Below are 17,742 nucleotides of genomic sequence, written 5' to 3'. Positions count from 1 at the left end.
GAGAGAATTTCATAAATTTCGCTGCTGCCGCATGTTGTTTGTTTTTACACCTTCTGCATGCGACATGTTAATCACATTCGAGAGGCTTCTTAATCAAATGAGCAGGGAGTGGCGAGTGAGGGGGAGGAAAGGACGTGAAGGCAAAGGAAAGGGAAAGCAAACGAGTGCAGCAGTAGAAGGAGTATACATATCTATCTCTCTCTAGTTATTTCTCTCTCTATCTCTATCTCTATCTCTATCTCTATCTCTATCGCGATCTCGAGCGCTAGCGCGATCTCTATCTCTATCTCTATCTCTATCTCTATCTCTATCTCTATCTCTATCTCTATCTCTATCTCTATCTCTATCTCTATCTCTATCTCTATCTCTATCTCTATCTCTATCTCTATCTCTTTCTCACTCTCTCTCTGTCAACATGTCTCTATATTTTGCTCCTGCACTTTGCTTAGACATTTGACAGCTGCATTCGCTTGCAGACAAAACTGTGGCTCCAGGGGGAGGAGGGGAGGGAGGAGGGGATTGTAGCTAGTATATGCCGTAAGTCGACGTTAGCTCCATTCATCCGTCTTGCACAATTTCTGCGCTCGCTAGCAAATTGTAACAAATTGTTGTCTACATTTTCAATTTATTTCATTTTCAGTCTCATTTTCATTTTCATTTTCATTTTCATTTTGGTTTCCCTGACACTCGCAATAAATTGGGCTAAGGTAGCGCCAGATTCGAGGCAGCCGAGAACAGCTAATGCAATATGCATTCGGCTCGAGCCTTCGCAATGTTGCCTAACACACACACACACACACACACACACATTTATATATATATAAATTAATGGGTCAGCTGCTTCGCCTTTTATCTTTTGCAATCTCTTAATTTCCGCCAAATAAAGTATAAGAAAATGCATTTCTTTTTCATTACTAAGCGAGAGAGAGGGAGATAGAGAGAGAGCGTGGCATTTGCTAGACTACAAATTGATATTAATATCTGATTGCAAGAGAATTTCCCATTAACATTTTTCGCTCTGTTCGGCTTGACGCTGAGAATTTGGGCCAATGGAGATATTCTTTTATATAATTTGAATTTCCATCTCGTATTCCCTCATTTGTCACTTTTGCTTTGCGCTGTCATTCTTAAACGATTAGCACTCCTCCATCCTAACTCTTCCATTTCGCCCATCATAAACTCTGCCCAAAACTCGCACTAAACTCCTATTCAAGTCATATTCAATTCATTTACAGTTTTCTCAACTTTCTGCTTTTGTACCTGTTTCTCTACCCCTTCCTCTTCCTCTTCCTGTTCTTCTTCTTCTTTGGCTTTTTGTCTATGGGAGTTGCATTCCTTTAGCTCTCCAAATAACAGTTGCAATCGCATTCCCCACTGAATGAATGCTTCACAAACTAAAAGTGAGAGCTACACAATGGGAGTTACATATATACATATATATATTAATGTCTGGCTAGGTACATCTGCTTAGGCTGTTTCGCTTTGTGCTCGCCTCTTAGCTCGCCTGGCGCCAATAAGCAATTCAATTGCTATTTTCCACGTCTGCGGCTCTTAAAAGTCTTTTGTACTATCTCAAATTAAGACTGCATTTAACGCCATGCCAAATGGGAGGAGGGGCGGGGGGCGTGTCATGTGGGCGGGCTCTTTGAAATGGTCGGTGTTGTCTAAGAACGACTAAGCCAAGCAGTCGAGCAGCGAAGCATTTAGTCAAGATAAGAAGAGAGAGAGGGAGAGAGAGAGGGAGAGAGAGAGAGAGGAAAGAGGAGAAGCAGGAGGAAGTGAGAATAAAAGTTCTATAAGTAAACACAAAGATATGCCGGTACATATATCTGATTGATTGATTGATTGATTGATCTACAAAGTATATTGATTGATTGACTGATTGATCCACAAAGTATATTGATTGATTGATTGATTGATCTACAAAGTATATTGATTGATTGATTGATCTACAAAGTATATTGATTGATTGACTGATTGATCCACAAAGTATATTGATTGATTGATTGATTGATCTACAAAGTATATTGATTGATTGATTGATCTACAAAGTATATTGATTGATTGATCTATAAACTATATTGATTGATTGATATACAAAGTATATTGATTGATTGACTGATTGATTGATCTACAAAGTATATGGATTGATTGATCTACAAAGTACATTGATTGATCCACAAAGCGTATTGATTGAGTGAATAAGTGTCATTCAGATACATTGTCAAGTTGATTGATTACAAGGCTCATAGCATGATTGATTCACACATCTAATGATTGATTGATGTAATCGATTGATTGATCGACTGCTAATTGCATTACAAATCGTTGCATAGGGTAAATCAATCATGATTGCTTGATTGACAGGGTAAATGACAGTAGAAATCAAACATATTTGATTGATTGATTGAAACGGGACTGACTGATTGAATGGCTAATTGCTATACCAACTCACGCATTGCCTGATTGACACTGACTTATGTCAGTCATTAGCTGATTGACTGACTGACCAATTGAGCGATATAGCTGTAATGCCCCAAGCTATTGGCAAAACTTTTCACTTTAGCCCAGATTTCGAGCACTTGGCGAGTAAATGCCTAACTGTGGATTAAAGTACAGTTTGATTGAGCAAAAGCAAAGTGCGAAGACAATGCACTGAGCCGGAGTTTTACACTTTTCCGAATGGATTTTCACAGATTGTTCAGCTCAGCTCGTTTTGAAGACAAGAGAAAAAAACAAAAACAAAAAAGCGAAGCGAAGCGCCATTCAGACGCGACAAATGGCTGTGCAGGGCGCCACCTCGCTCTGCATCATTTGTGTGTATGTGTGTGTGCTTGTCTATGTGTGTCTGTGTGCTAGTTATAAAGGCCTCCCCAAGCAGCTGTAAAAAAGAAGTGCTTAGCAAACATTGCAATTTACTTTTGTTCCACAAACGCCAGAAGCAAGAGCAACGAAAAGGGGGGAGTCACATAGTTATACCTACATATATACATATATTTATCTATATGTGTGTATGTATATAGGTGGAACTATATGAAATGGAACTAAAACTTGATGCCATTCAAAATTATTGTCTCGAGATTTTGGCCAAAAAAGTGAAAAAGAGACCAACTCGAGACGCTGCGAGGCGATTGACGACTGCCCAATGCACGTTCAGTGAAGCAGACAGGTCTTCTCACGCCCTGCCACGCCTCCAACTGAGCAGATGAAGTTGTGAAAGATATAGTAAATCCCCATCTCCTTACTTCTATCGAGCTCTAAGACTTTGCTAACCATAGATCTCTATATATACCAACACGTATCCTTCCATAGCTAAGCCACGCCTGGTCCAGTGGTCGTAGAACCCACTGTCGTATTACCTTATAAGCCTAGGCCTTTACTCATGCCAAATAACTCATACTCTAAGCGGTTAGGGCAATGAAATACATACGAGTTTCTCTAGAGAAAAGTGCACAGAGAGAAAGATATAGGTTTACAGCCCATCCATAAAGAGTTAGAAGAGCTAATATGCCCGCTTGGGCCACTTGCTCGAACAGGGCATAAAAGCTCTGCAGCAATGGGACTGGCAAATGCAAAATGGCAAGCAGCAAAGCATAAATGGAGATTTACGCAATGGAAAGAAACGATGCAGGCAGAGCTGAGAAGGAGACTAAGAGAGAGAGAGTGACAGAGAGAGAGAGTGACAGAGAGAGAGAGAGAGGTAGAGGCAGAGCGAAAGGGGTTTTGGCAGCGAGCCAAGAGTCGCACGTTAAACGTTTCATCAAAATAATTTCATTAAAATGAACTTAAATAAAATGACGGCCAGGCGAGACAGAGCCGCAGACATCGCTCACAGACCATTGACCAACAGAGAGAGAGAGAGAGAGAGACAAAGAGAGAGAGAGAGATGGAGCAATGCGCACTACAAATTCAGTTCAGTTCAGTGCCCAACTGCTTGTTGCTCGGCCCAAACTATGTCCAAAGCCACAACATTGTGGCCGAAAGTTGAGCCTCGATGCCCTCTCCAAGGACTCTTCAAGAAATCCGAGTCCATTTGTAGCTCCCCAGTCCTGGGAGAGCAATTAGGCAAGCCGCAAGCACTGAAAGTTAACTAAATAGGCTATTTGTCTTTGCTCGAACTAGGGGCGTAGCCGGTAAGGGTTCGGCCAGATGCCGTTAATTAGTTGTACAGTGTCGAATACCCTGTAAATTGCACACCAGAATACCCTGTGAGCACTACGGCAATTTGAAATGTTGCTGTACAATGGAATACCCTGTAATATGCTAGACGTAACGTACAGAATTTGAATACCCTGCAGGCAGATGCTTAGCGGACGAGCTGGCAGGCCAGCGCGCTCTAACTGTACATGAAACGCCCTCGAGTGCTGTTAGCATGAACACCAAGGGGCGGCTGGCTACAGGCGAGCATCCTGTTGCGTCTCTCCTCGGCTTTATCTCTCCTTTATCTCCATCTCCATCTCCATCTTCATCGCCTTCATCTCCGCCTTTGTCTCATTCTGTTAATTTATTTTTGATGCTCGCTAACTTTGATTGCGTCAGAAATTGCCGTTGTGACGCCCATTTGACTGCTGGATGGGGAACATTTTCTCTTTTTTTTTTTTTTTACGAAGTTCTCTTTTTTTATTTTTAGCATTTTTGTCATTTTTTGATAAGTTTGTTACTCAGTGAAAATGCGGTAAACAGGGTATATGGGTTGCTATAGAAAATACCTCAAAGAGGCATTTATATATTGATATATATTCCCAGACTGAGATTTGATTATGATTATATATAGATTTCTTGATGGTTGTCCTAGCCTTTTCCTTCAAATAGATTGCAATATAATATTACACGACATGCAGGGTATCTGGCAGTCGCGCATGCTCGGCTATCATGGGCTCACTTGCTTTGATTAGAAACTGTTGTCTGGACAATGTCAGCGACAAGAAATTGTTTGTTTTTTTTCTGCTTGTCTTGGGCTGTCGATGTGTTTTGTGTCCCCTTCCCGTCGGGCCTCTGGCTAAACACAACAAACAGAGACAATGAAAGAGAGAGAGAGAGAGGGAGAGGGAGAGAGATGGGGCCCATACATTTAGATACATTATGATGGATAGCCACATAGATGATAGCTGATAGAGATTAAGAGACTGTGAGGCTGAGGCTGAGCCTGTTTCCTCAGCTCTCTTCAACTCCTCACCTCCTTCAAGGAAATCTGAAGTATCTGCTGGACTATTGATTACGGGCATATTTATTGCTTTTTAAGTAATTAAACGTGTGGGCTAGACAGAGCTGAGTAATCCATGCATTAGACAGAAATCATTATGGGATAGCAGGTGCACATAAGAGGCATCAATTCTATACCCCATCTTAGCTCTATATTCCCTCATTACCGATAACAAGCATATCGTATATCATCTCTCCTGGCATAGTTCAGAGTTCCCTCAGCACACACCATCACAGATAACGGCGAATAATAGCAAGTTAGGTAGAAACTTTCTCAACAGCCTGAAATACTATGTCTGCCCCATGTATAGCCCGTCTGGGGCATAGTTTGTCTGACAATGCAATTCATAGAAATTCGCGCACAATTGAAATAAAGAGAAGAGGGGAGGAGGGGAGCAGGAGGTTGGGGTAAGTGAGTTCTGGGTAACTCTATAATTTACTAGGAATTGTGCTGTGCCAAATGCTTGAAGTACTTGACAATTGCGCCTGGTATTTGGGCTCAAAGAGTTGGCCGTAAATTTATGTGCATATGCATTAACAGTTGGCCAAGACCAAGCAGCAGCAGCAGCAGGAAAAGTCGCAGAAGAAGTTGAAGTATGAAAAGCAAAAGCAAACGTTTGCCAGCAAAACTTAACAAACGAGAGGGGGGGGGGGGGGGGGGGGGGGGGGGGGGGGGAGCTCAAAGGGGCAGGGGTGAGGTGGAGGGAGGGAGGGGGTAAGGGTAGAGAGACTTGCTGCTTCAGAGAAGTAGAGCCAAAGAAAATACAAGTCCAATTTGGAATACTCTAACAAGCAAAGGGAACTCACGAAGAAACTAAGAGTGAAGAGAAGAAGAGATAGAGAGAGTAAGAGAAAGAGACAGAGTGAGAGAAAGGGAGAGAGTGAGAGTGAGAGAATTGGAGAGAGAGAGAGGGGGAGGGAGAGACAGAGAGTTGTAACTAAAAGAACAATTAGCCAAGGAACCCCTCTATAGAGCCATTTAATCTTTAACTCTACCTGACGATTTCTTCCACAGATATACTCCATAAGACTCCTTTTCCTTGAAGTTGTCTCTAGATCAATCTATATTTCTATAGAAAGGAAGACGTCTACCCACCGTTACTTCCTGTAATCTTCCTAGAGACCTAGAGACTGCCTTATCTTATCTCACCCTTATCGAGCTGAACCCTTTCCCCAGTACCTAGCTCCTTCTCTATCCATATACTATCCATATACAAACCCCTGTGCTGTCCATCTCGGAGAGTATAAAACTGGAGGTCTCTACTACGCCAGGCGAATGGCAAACAAAATGAGAAGCGCATCCAGAAAACGAAAAATGAAAAATGAAAAAAAAAAAACAGAGAGGCGAAAAAGTTGCATATAACAAATGTGGCAGGCACTAACTGCGGCAAACTTTTTGTATGTTGCCCAAGCAGCTAACCGAGGAGGGCGTAGGCCTGCCTGGCACGCCCCTGCCGCCCATGGGCGCCTGCATAGAGCAGGATGCAGTTGGGCAACAGTTGGAGAGGCAGTTGGAAAAGTTCATTTGGCAAACATCGTGGCCCGGAGCCCAGAGCAACAATGTGACTGCACTTCACTTTCTCTCTCCTCTCTATCAGCCGCTCTCTCTCTCTCTCTCTCTGCCGCTCTCTCTCTCTCTTTCTCCCCTTGCGCTGTGCCGCTGCCGTTGTTTGTCATTCTTCTTGAAGTGCTCAAACTCCTTTGACAACGAAGCAGCAGGCTCGACGAGCAGGAAAATATATGAGTTTGCTTGCCCTGCTGTCCCCCAAGGGTCAAGGGAGCTGGAGAGACAGAGACAGAGACAGTGAGAGAGAGAGAGAGAGAGAGAGAGAGGGAGAGAGAAGCAGTAAGACAGAGCACAGCAGAGGTAGCCATTATATGTGACTAGGCTTCACTGTCGTAGGCTATAACAGATGCTGAAAATTGGAGATGACAGCGTGAGTCGTGTCACGAGTTGTGCAAAACTAACTCTGTTTAATCTATACTTCAGCTAGGCTCTAAAAATGTGCTCTCGAATTTCTCCGCTAAGAAATGAGCCGACTCGTGGCTGTGACTCGTGTCACGCGTGCTGAAATTCTTTCCAGTTTAGCCTTGTGAATCCGGCTTAAAGTCTTCGAGTGGCTCCCTTTCGACTGGATACCCACGGCGTATGAATTTGACTGTCAGCCCATCGCTGCCATGCGCCACAAAGCACTCAATGGCACACTGAAGCGACAAATATATCCTTGGCATGTGGCAAGTGCCATGTGGCGTGTGGCATGTGGCATGTGGCATGTGGCAGCAGCAGCGGCATAAATTCAATGCGTCAAGTGGATGCAACTCGAGTTGTGGGTCACAGATTGACGCCGACAAGCGATGCAATTAGTTGGCCACGCTTCGAGCCACAACGAGCCAGCGACCCCCGACCCCCGACCCCCGACCCACGACCCACGACCCGATGACCAATGACCCGACGACCAAAGAGCGATGAGCGATGAGTGATGACAAAATGAGCAATGACAACGACAGCAATGAGTCGAGAACTGCGTGGAATACCCTGTAAATGGCATCTGTATCTGTATCTGTATCTGTATCTGTATCTGTATCTGTATCTGTATCTGTATCTGTTATCTGTAATCTGTATGCTGTATCGTATCTGTATCTGTATCTGTATCTGTATCTGTATCTGTATCTGTATCTGTATCTGTATCTGTATCTGTATCTGTATCTGTATCTGTATCTGTATCTGTATCTGTATCTGTATCTGTATCTGTATCTGTATCTGTATCTGTATCTGTATCTGTATCTGTATCTGTATCTGTATCTGTATCTGTATCTGTATCTGTATCTGTATCTGTATCTGTATCTGTATCTGTATCTGTATCTGTATCTGTATCTGTATCTGTATCTGTATCGTATCTGTATCTGTATCTGTATCTGTATCTGTATCTGTATCTGTATCTGTATCTGTATCTGTATCTGTATCTGTATCTGTATCTGTATCTGTATCTGTATCTGTATCTGTATCTGTATCTGTATCTGTATCTGTATCTGTATCTGTATCTGTATCTGTATCTGTATCTGTATCTGTATCTGTATCTGTATCTGTATCTGTATCTGTATCTGTATCTGTATCTGTATCTGTATCTGTATCTGTATCTGTATCTGTATCTGTATCTGTATCTGTATCTGTATCTGTATCTGTATCTGTATTATCTGTATCTGTATCTGTATCTGTATCTGTATCTGTATCTGTATCTGTATCTGTATCTGTATCTGTATCTGTATCTGTATCTGTATCTGTATCTGTATCTGCAACTGGAACTCTCAATCTGTTCTCGACACTCAACTCAAGTGGGCGGATGGGTGTCCAAGGGGGGCGTGGTCGTGCGTCTAGCAACAATGCTTAGGCATTGTTTACACGCATCTCGTTTAATATGCATGAGATTCAGGCACCTGCCCAGCTGCTCACCTGCCTACCCGCCCACCTGCCAACCTGTCGACTGCACGTGCCCCTAAAATGAGCGGGTCGAGAGTTAAGAGGACGTCCATTGCGGGTTCGTTAGGGGTCAGGGCTTAGGGGTTAGCCAGTAGCCCAGGTCGTCGCAGATTGTCGAAAATGTTAACGGGCCCAGAAGGCAATTCAATCAGCTGCCCGAATGGCTGCTGAAGTGTCAAATGACATTGGTTGAAGGCATATGTGTGGCGGGCGAACGCCAGTGTTGTGCAACTGTCGAGAGGTAATCTGTCTGTCCACTTAAGTGGCCAAAGAGAGATGGCACAGTAGTTTCTCACTATAACTGTGCTGTAATGCTTGGCTAGGAATAGAGTAGAATAATTATTCTTGGAGAAAAAGAGTTCTGCGAACTGTCAGTGTTGTATAACAGTGCAAAATCTTTACAAATGAACTTATATTAACTGTATTGGTAAACCAGTTGACAGAGTGTTGGGCAACGTTGTAAAGGAAAACATTGTCAAGCACTTAAGAAACGAAACAGTGTTGTATAATATTTGAATTTCTTTAATTTCCTCGAGCCTCGACTTCAGCTCACTATTAAAGCCCGATTAGAGCTTGAATATGCATGGAGCTAATGCAACTATTTGTCCAGTCAACAAATTGTTGCAAGTTCTTAGAAATCTTGAAACCCTTGGGGCGAGTCCTACGACAATTTTTCATCATTGTTTGCTTAGCAAACAGAAGGAAAAACAGTTCAAATTCGATTTACAGTTCAGCTTTCAGAGACAGAGACAGAGACAGGGGCGGAGGCGGAGGCCACAGCTTGGCAATAGAAACTAGATATATGTATGTATGTATATCACATGAATGGCGGCCCGTAGGCTGTACACTGAGCGAAACGAGCGAAGACAACTGCAATGATATTTTCGTATGTCGCGCATATTGGCTTTGCTTTGTCATCAAAAGTCTTCCTGTTTGCGTCAAGTGTATGGATATTTGCGCTCGAAACTATTTACATAACAATAAGTTATGCAATACGTAGAACAAATATACAGGGCGTCCAGCGGGCGGCGGCCAAGAGTGGGCGGGCAGCATGTTGCAATTTCTTATGCATAAATATCAATAGAAATGAAAGAAAATCCTTTGATATGTTTGATTTGATTTGATTTGATTACATTTGATTTATATTAGGAGTGAGCCTAGAATTGATGAGAGGCTTAGGCTAATGGAGTGGGCGGGCAGAGAGAGAGAGAGAGAGAGAGAGAGAGAGAAGGAGAGAGAGAGAGAGAGGAACAATTCTTATGCAGAAATGCAGCCTCATGACTGCACATAATGTGCTCCACACACACACAAGCACTCTTATATATATACATATATATATACATATATATAGATGTATGTATGTATATACATATATGTCAAATACAGTGCATGCTAGAAGTATGCAAATCGAGTGCAATTTGCATGCAAAGTAGCTTGAAGAGCCAAACTGTAGCACCCAGCCAGTGGCGTAGCCTCACAAAACTAGGCGGGGGCCTGCCCGAAAGGGGGCGGTAGCGCCTGGCTTGACTAGCTCATTAGGAATGCCCGCAGCCAGCAGACTGCAGCTGTGAGTGTGAATATGAGTGTGTTTAAGTATGTGTGAGTGTGTGTGTGTACGCATACTTTTGCTGTTAGTTAGCTTTTAGTTTTGATTCGAGTACGCATTTCTCTGCTCCACTCGGCTACAGTGACTGAGACACTGATTATGTAACAAACTTGTATGTGATCTCTATATACTATTATCAGATCAAAGTAGCTGTATATTTTACTATAGACAACAAGCAATGAGATCCATGCCCAAGTCTATATAGAAAACTGAAAAACATTCAAGAGCTTCTTCAAGTCATAGCCATATATTAAATATATCTCAATTTGTATGGGAATTACATCTATTTGGGCATACTTTGGGGAGTCACCGCTTACTTCTCAGCCTCTTCTTTAGCCTTCATTTCACTTCTCACTCTGATATTTTGCTTATTTTTCTTGATTTCCAAAGAATCACAACTCAAGTATTTTAAGCACATTTTGTAAATTTTCAAATGCAACAAATGCCTCTGAGACTTGCAAGTGTCGAGAGTTGACCGAAAGGCAGGCAGGCGGACGGACGGACATCTTAATAGCTTCACACTTTAATTTTACAGCACACAGAGCGAAGAAGAGAGAGCGAAATACTGCAAAAGAACCATTTTGAAAATGTTCTTTCATTTTTAATTTTTTTTTTTCATTTTTCTATTGAAGAAAATGCACTTTGCCAGAATGCTTAGAATGCCACAAGATGATGTGTGAAATGGAAAGAAATGCTGAGAAAATAAAGTGGAGAGAGGCCTTTAACGAGCCAACACTGAACTCGTCTAGAGTGCCCCAGCCCTAGTCGAGTGCTTGGGAAGTGTGCTTTACACAAGAAAGAGAAAAACATTTGAAAACACTCCGGAAAATGCGAAAAGGTAAAAGACAGCAGCAAGACAACGTGGCACAGGCTTGGCGAGTTTTCGCATTGCAAATCAATATTTAATGCTTAAATTTTCGCCATATATTATCGATCTATCATCGTAAGTTCAGTAATTTAATTTTTCGTCTAGCTGATGGACCATTTAATATGATAGTTTCCGAGCTATGATAAGACTTCAACGTAATCTAACAGAGTCTAAGCGAATTTTCAACTCACTCGCCTTATCTTGCTAACAATAGCTCAATGGCACACTCTTCCCCCGTCCTCTGCTCATGATATGGCTTCTTAACCTTTTCCGAGTTGCTCTCAGGCGACTTTTGTTCTACACAAAAGTTAAGCACTTGAGAGTTTTCCGCTTAAAGTGCTGCACAGGGCGTTTTCAGTGTAATCAATTATCATATAAATACATACATATATACTACGTTGTATAATCTTGAAATAAACTTGAAAAATCCGGCAATCTATACATTTTATTACTCAAACAATCAATTTCAATTGTTCGACGCGTGAGAGGGGGCGGGAGGAAAAGGACAAGGAAAAGGAAAAGGGCTTTTGGTCAGTCTTGAGGGCACTTTTAAGTGTAATTCATTGTATAGTGCCCTCTCGCTCTCGCAACGGGCAACAATGGCAATACAATGGCGGACTTAAACATAATACTAAATGCTCGATTAACGAGCTGTTTGAGCCATTCAATGTGCACACCAGCAACAGCAACAGCAACAGCAACAGCAACAGTAACAGTAACAGTGAAATCAAAATCAACAACAACAATAACAATAACAGGGGCAGCAACAGCAACAGCAGCAGAGCGCAGCATTAACAATGGCTGACCAACGGTAACTTACCCCGTCCCCTTCTAGCGCATGGTGTTAAGTGTGGTCAACTTACCCGTTCGGCTCGAGCAACATGTTAATCTGCAAATAAAGAGAGCGCAAAAGAGCGGGGAGTGAGTAAACGAGTGTGAGCGAGACAACAGGTGTGTGCGGGTGCGAGCCAACACTTGCACACTCACACGCACACACACACTATAAGGAGGTGCAGAGATCATGAGAAATGCCCACGCACAACTTATGCACAATTGTAAAATACGCGAGGAGCGAGCGAGAGGCAAGATGAAGAGGGAGATGCGAGGTGCGAGAGTATGGCAGAAGTTTACTATGGGTATCAAGCAGATTCTCATGGGTAAATTGATGTTGGTTTTATAATCATAAAAAAATAATGAGTGAGCATGAACAACTAATGGATACCCTAGGTTTAATAAATCTTGATTAATATTAAACAAATATTCAGCAATGAAAATCCATTTTAAACCAAACAATTTTGATTTTGATATTTTTGATATTATGATTTGCATTTGCTCATATATCTACCCCTCATTGCCGCAGATTGCTTGCAGGGTATACAGACTCAATCCTCAGCGAAATCACACGCAAATTTGTTACACGGCTTTCGCTTTGGGTATTTTGAATGTTTTATGGTTTTCGAAAAATAAGAAGAAGAAGAAACCAAAGCGAAATAAAATTCATAAAATCGACACAAAATTCGCGCACTTTCAGCCGAATCAAACAATAAATCTTTTTTACTCTAAGCTCGCTTAGATTTATATGACGTGCAACTTTTCTGCCTCCCCTCTCACTACCTTCGTCTCCCTCTCTCTCTCTCTCTGTCTCTCTCTCCCACGATATGTTAACTGCGCCACTGCCTTTGCGGCCTCCATTTTGTGTGAGCTGAAAACTTTTTTCGTTTTGTTCGGGTTTTTGTTTTTGGGTTTTGTTCTCAGCATTTTGTATTTACCGTTGGTTTGCCCGCCATTGTTTTGCATTCAAAGAGCCGCGGCTCTGGGAGTATTTTTTTGCACTCGAACTGATTTGAAAAATTATTTTCTGTAATTCTTTATTTTATTTTTGTTTTGCTTTGCTTTGCTTTGTCAAAGTTTATTTTCGATTTAACGCTCTGCACATTATTTAACTTCCTCATGGCAAGGGGGCGCTGGGTGGGGAGGGGAGGGGATGGTGAGGACTTTCCTTTTGTTTGGCTGTGTAGGCATTTCCTTGTGCCGTTTGTCAAGGCTAGTGCCGCCCAGTTTTGGGGCGTGGATTAGGCGCAGCTCTGCCGTAGATAATGCATATCATTTGCAGTCATCAATTATGATAATTCGATCAATTGATGTGCATATCGGCGACAATAATCGTGCGCGGTTATCGATTGGCAATTTGGATGCTCCCCACACTTAAGCAATTTACAGAGGGGGCTTTACAGTTGGGGGGCTTAGGCTGACATTAAGGGCAGACCCACAAAGACACACATGCTATCGATAACAGAGGGATGTCTTATCGATAACTTATAAAATCGTCTTTCCCACAAAACTAAACAAATACAATGCTTCATTTCGCTTGAGAGCTATGCGATATTCATTATCGATAGATTCGAGTAGTGAAAATGTAGACGGAAATGGGAAGCTGGAAATGTGAAACGGAAAAACGAACGGAACGTGCTATCGAAACAGAAATCCGAATGCGAAACTAAAATCCAACAAGAAATTTAATGCCACTATCGCCAAGGCGAAATGGACAATGACAAACACGAATGGCAGATAAAGCAAATAACGAGCTACAACAACAACACCAGCAACAACAACAACAAGGAATAGAAGCAAAAGTTGAGCTGGCATATCGAATTGCACGCAAAATGCAATGCAGCTCGAGCAATTGCTTTTTCGCTGTCAATAGTTGAACAGCAAGGAAGCAACAGAGCCCCAAAACCCACCCCAAGCCACCCACCAATGCCTGCCCAGATAGCCCCCAGCCGGAGGAGAGGGCTGGGCATACGGTTGCCTCGACATCCAAGTCGCAGTTAAAGCGAATTGTCAGGTATCTATATATATATGTTGCCCTGCCAGGTCATGTTGCTACAACAGCTCTCTATATGCATATATACCCTGTAAAAAGTCAAGACACATTCAGGTAGTTGGCGAAGTAAAGCAGAGAACGTGAGAGAAAAGAAGCAAGAGCGAGAGATCCAGAGATCTATGCATTCTATTCAATCTGATCTGAATCTATCATTTGTTCTATAAGAACGAGATGGCATAGGGTAACTGCTAGTCGCGCAATCAAGTTACTCACTTATACAATATGCATATACAATATCTAGTTATTTGTTATTATTCTTCTTCTTCTTTTTTTTGTAAACTCATATTCGTAAATACGCGCGAGTAATGCCCTATAGAAAGGGCGTTACAAATGGGGGCGTGGCTCTTAGGTCGAAGTCTTATGGGGTAGCTCATAGTTAGCTCAGGGGCTGTGTGCATAGAGAGGGGGGAGAGACAGGGAGGAAACGTAGAAACGATTGCAGTCGATACGAGGCGAAATAAACATAGAGAAAATTGATATATCGTAACTAATGGCAGTCACACACACACACACAGACACACACACACACACACACACATATACATATGCATGTCTATATATAGTGTCTTCGGTCTGGTCTAAAATTATGCCCAAAGCTTTGTTTGTTTGTTCCGCCTGAGGTTTTATTATGTGTGCGTGGGCGCCCTCTCGATTACAGGGTATATACCTATATATGGCTAAATCAACATAAATATACACATGTATTTGTATACGCCTGGTAAACATGAGCAACAAATTTGTATCTGTCAAGCGTTAAGCATAAATTGTTCACCTGGCCAAGGGCCAATGGCTTTTTAGTGTTTTACAACACTGTTGCATGAAGTATTCTTCAGTTGAGAGTTTTAGATGACTAGTTCTTGCAGCACACACTCTCTCTTATCTCTTCTTTCTAGGTCTATTTGTAGATCTTCATTTACTCCAAGACTCTATGCGGTGGAAATCCATCAAAGTTTACGCATCTCGGAAAGTCTTTCGTTGGCAACTTGGGAAAGGGAAAGACGCACACCTGTACGCTTACAGGCTTCACCTGTACACCTGGTAACCTCGCCAGCATCAGTCGATAACGGTAACAGCGATTCAAAGTAATGCGAGATTCAATACAGCTAAGTGCTGTCATACAGTTGAGGGAACAGGTGTAAATGTGTGCTTCTATATATTCTCTCCCTCTCTCTCTCTCTCATCGAGCGTGCGTGTGCTTGTGTGTGTGTGTGTTTATTCATATTTCAAAATTTTGATGCAATGCATTTTGTTTGTCGTTGTCGAATCAACATGAATTCGATTCGCAGAGGCTCTCGGCCAAACAAACAAATTCCTTCAGCAATCAGAGATATGTATATCTATACACATACACACACATATACATATATCTTTATTTATGTGTATGTATGTATGTGCTACAGCCCGAGTTTAAATAAACTTTATTCCCTCAGATAGCTAACACTAAAATATATGTATATTCATCATGCAAAGACTATATTTCAATCAAGATTCTCATGATGTTCCATTTCCATAATGTTCCAAGTGCCGCGAACACTCTCTGTGCACTGCATTCAACATAATTCGCCTTCTCGCTCTTTCCCGCTCAGCTCTATTGTCAGTTGAAGTCTTATTTTGATCAATTGAATTATTTCCGAGTGAGTTCTTCGATTCGAGAAAATGATTCGTGGCCCAACGGCTGCAGGCAAATGAAGCATTTGCTAATACAGCGAAATAAATAAAAAGCTTTGCTAATTAGTTAAGAGCAGCTACCTGCCGTCGAACAGCTGGCGTTGCCTCTACCTCCCCCATTCCACGCATTCCCCTGCCTCAACTCTGGCCTCTGCTCCTGCTGCTGCTGCGGCTCCTGCTGCTGATTCTGTTCTTTAATCCACTTGAAAGCAGCTGCTGTCGTTTTCTTATTTATTTTGCAAAAAAAAAAAAAAAAAAAATGTCGAAATAAGGGAAAATGAGAAAAAACATTGTCAGTGATAAATTTTGTTTACAAGCTGCCTGTCATGAGAAGCGCGTAGAGAGGCGCGCCCGGGCAAACAGCTTTAGGCCCGGGGCCTTAAGCTTTAAGCTGTTCTCCCCCGTTGACAGTTGTCAGATGGCATTTACCGACATTTCAGATATGGTCACTATACGATTAACATGGCACTGCCCCTCACCCCTCGCTCGGCACGCCCTCCGCCTTTCGTCAGAAAACTAAACCAAAGTATTCCAATTCGCCAAATTGTCTTTTTCTCTGTTGTACTTTTTTGGGGCTTTGGTTTTTTTTTTGTTGTTGGCCTGCTTTTTGTTGTGGCTGCCGTTCGTTCCATTGCCGTGTTCCCAGGGGGCAATGAGCTGCCAACAACTGCCACACAACTAATCGTGTTGCCAGCGTCTCGCTGGCCTCCAATCCCTCAGTCCCCGCCTTTGAATCAGTTGTGACATTTCCAAAGCTCCGCCACTCAACGGGCCTCACATTCCCGTCCTCAGCTGTTACCCCAAGGGAACGGGCACAAACACACACACACACACACACACACACGCACAATAACAATTTTGTATACCCTAGGCAACACTGAGGAGAGCCTACATTGGCCGCTCTATTACCGAAATGCGCCTAAAATACGTTTTATTGCACATTTTATGGCAAGAACAGTGTTTCAATTCCACTTGTTCCTCTGCTGGCTATACTTTCATTTGACCAAATTAATGTTCCTAAAATGTTTCAGCCTAGCACAAATAAATTCAAAAGTAGAATCATTTTTTAAGCTGTTCCATTTCCATAACATTCCCCATTCATTTGTATCATGTGTTAGACTTAAGGTGGCCTGTCTAATTCGTATATACACATATATTGAAGTAGTCTCAACTACTCTTCAAGTCTCTTACAGTGTTCCATTTCCATGTTGTTTCACTTCTTGCTTGCCCTTCCAGTTAGCTTCATTTTTAATTTGAATAATTTAATTTAGCTTTCTGCTGATTATTCGCTTTAGCTATTCATAAGCTGCTCTGCTGTTTCACGTGCCATTGCGTTCCCCTGGCGTCTCGCTCGGGCCCAGCACGTAAAGCCAACGGCCAGAGCAATCCGAAATGCTGACATTCCCAGTTGGATTTCAATGCGTTTGCCTGTTTTTATTGTTAGTCAGGAGAGACTTGAGAGTCGCGATGCGACTCTCCCCGCATTCTCTTGTTTCTTTCCCTCTTTGTTCCTGTTCGCTGTCAAATTTCAGTTTCGTCTCTTGGCCCAACGCTCCGTCTAATTCCGATTTGTTTCGCTCGAATTTAATAAGTTTAAGTGAAAAGCCCTCTTCACACCTGTTGGCTAGCAGGGAGTAAGAGAGCGAGAGCGAGGAAGAGAGAGGAGAGAGAGAGGAAGAGCGAGGAGAGAGGCATTGTCTATGTATAAACATTCATTATTTCTTCATTGGAATCAAGTTTAAACAAATAAATAATTTAGAGTCTGCTTGGCAAGAGCGTAGATAGACTAAAGCCAAGCAAGTAACCGACGCACAGATACCCTGTAACTGGAAGAGCTTGCCTATCTGTGCCTGCGAGCACTCAAGCCATCTCTGGCGAACAAATTCTAAAAGCTAGCTAAGCTAACCTTTCCAGGGAATAGCCCTAAGGGTATATCAGCCCCAGATAAGACTTACCTCTAGCTCTAGCTCTTCGGTCTCGTTGGCCATAAGGTATATCGCCTACGAATCAAGAAAATATTGCTATATCGGTTCGAG

At 42.4% G+C, this 17,742-nt stretch overlaps 1 protein-coding gene across 3 annotated transcripts in view; it reads right to left on the bottom strand.

The window, feature by feature from the left end:
* Positions 1–17,742, bottom strand: part of kek5 (leucine-rich repeat, immunoglobulin-like domain-containing kekkon 5 protein) — a 209,477-nt gene that overhangs the window by 15,820 nt on the left and 175,915 nt on the right. The window contains exon 1 of one of the 3 annotated variants that reach the window (XM_089263158.1): positions 12,018–12,043. The exons of the other annotated variants lie outside the window; for them this stretch is intronic. The gene's annotated coding sequence lies outside the window, so the exon portion shown is untranslated. Of the gene's footprint in view, positions 1–12,017; positions 12,044–17,742 lie in introns of those variants that run through there. 3 annotated transcript variants of the gene reach the window in all.

Source organism: Drosophila navojoa, chromosome X, assembly GCF_054131105.1.
Source record: "Drosophila navojoa isolate 15081-1374.11 chromosome X, UAZ_NAV_1.0, whole genome shotgun sequence".
NCBI classification, from domain to species: domain Eukaryota; kingdom Metazoa; phylum Arthropoda; class Insecta; order Diptera; family Drosophilidae; genus Drosophila; species Drosophila navojoa.
This window is presented reverse-complemented; position numbering and strand designations above follow the sequence as displayed.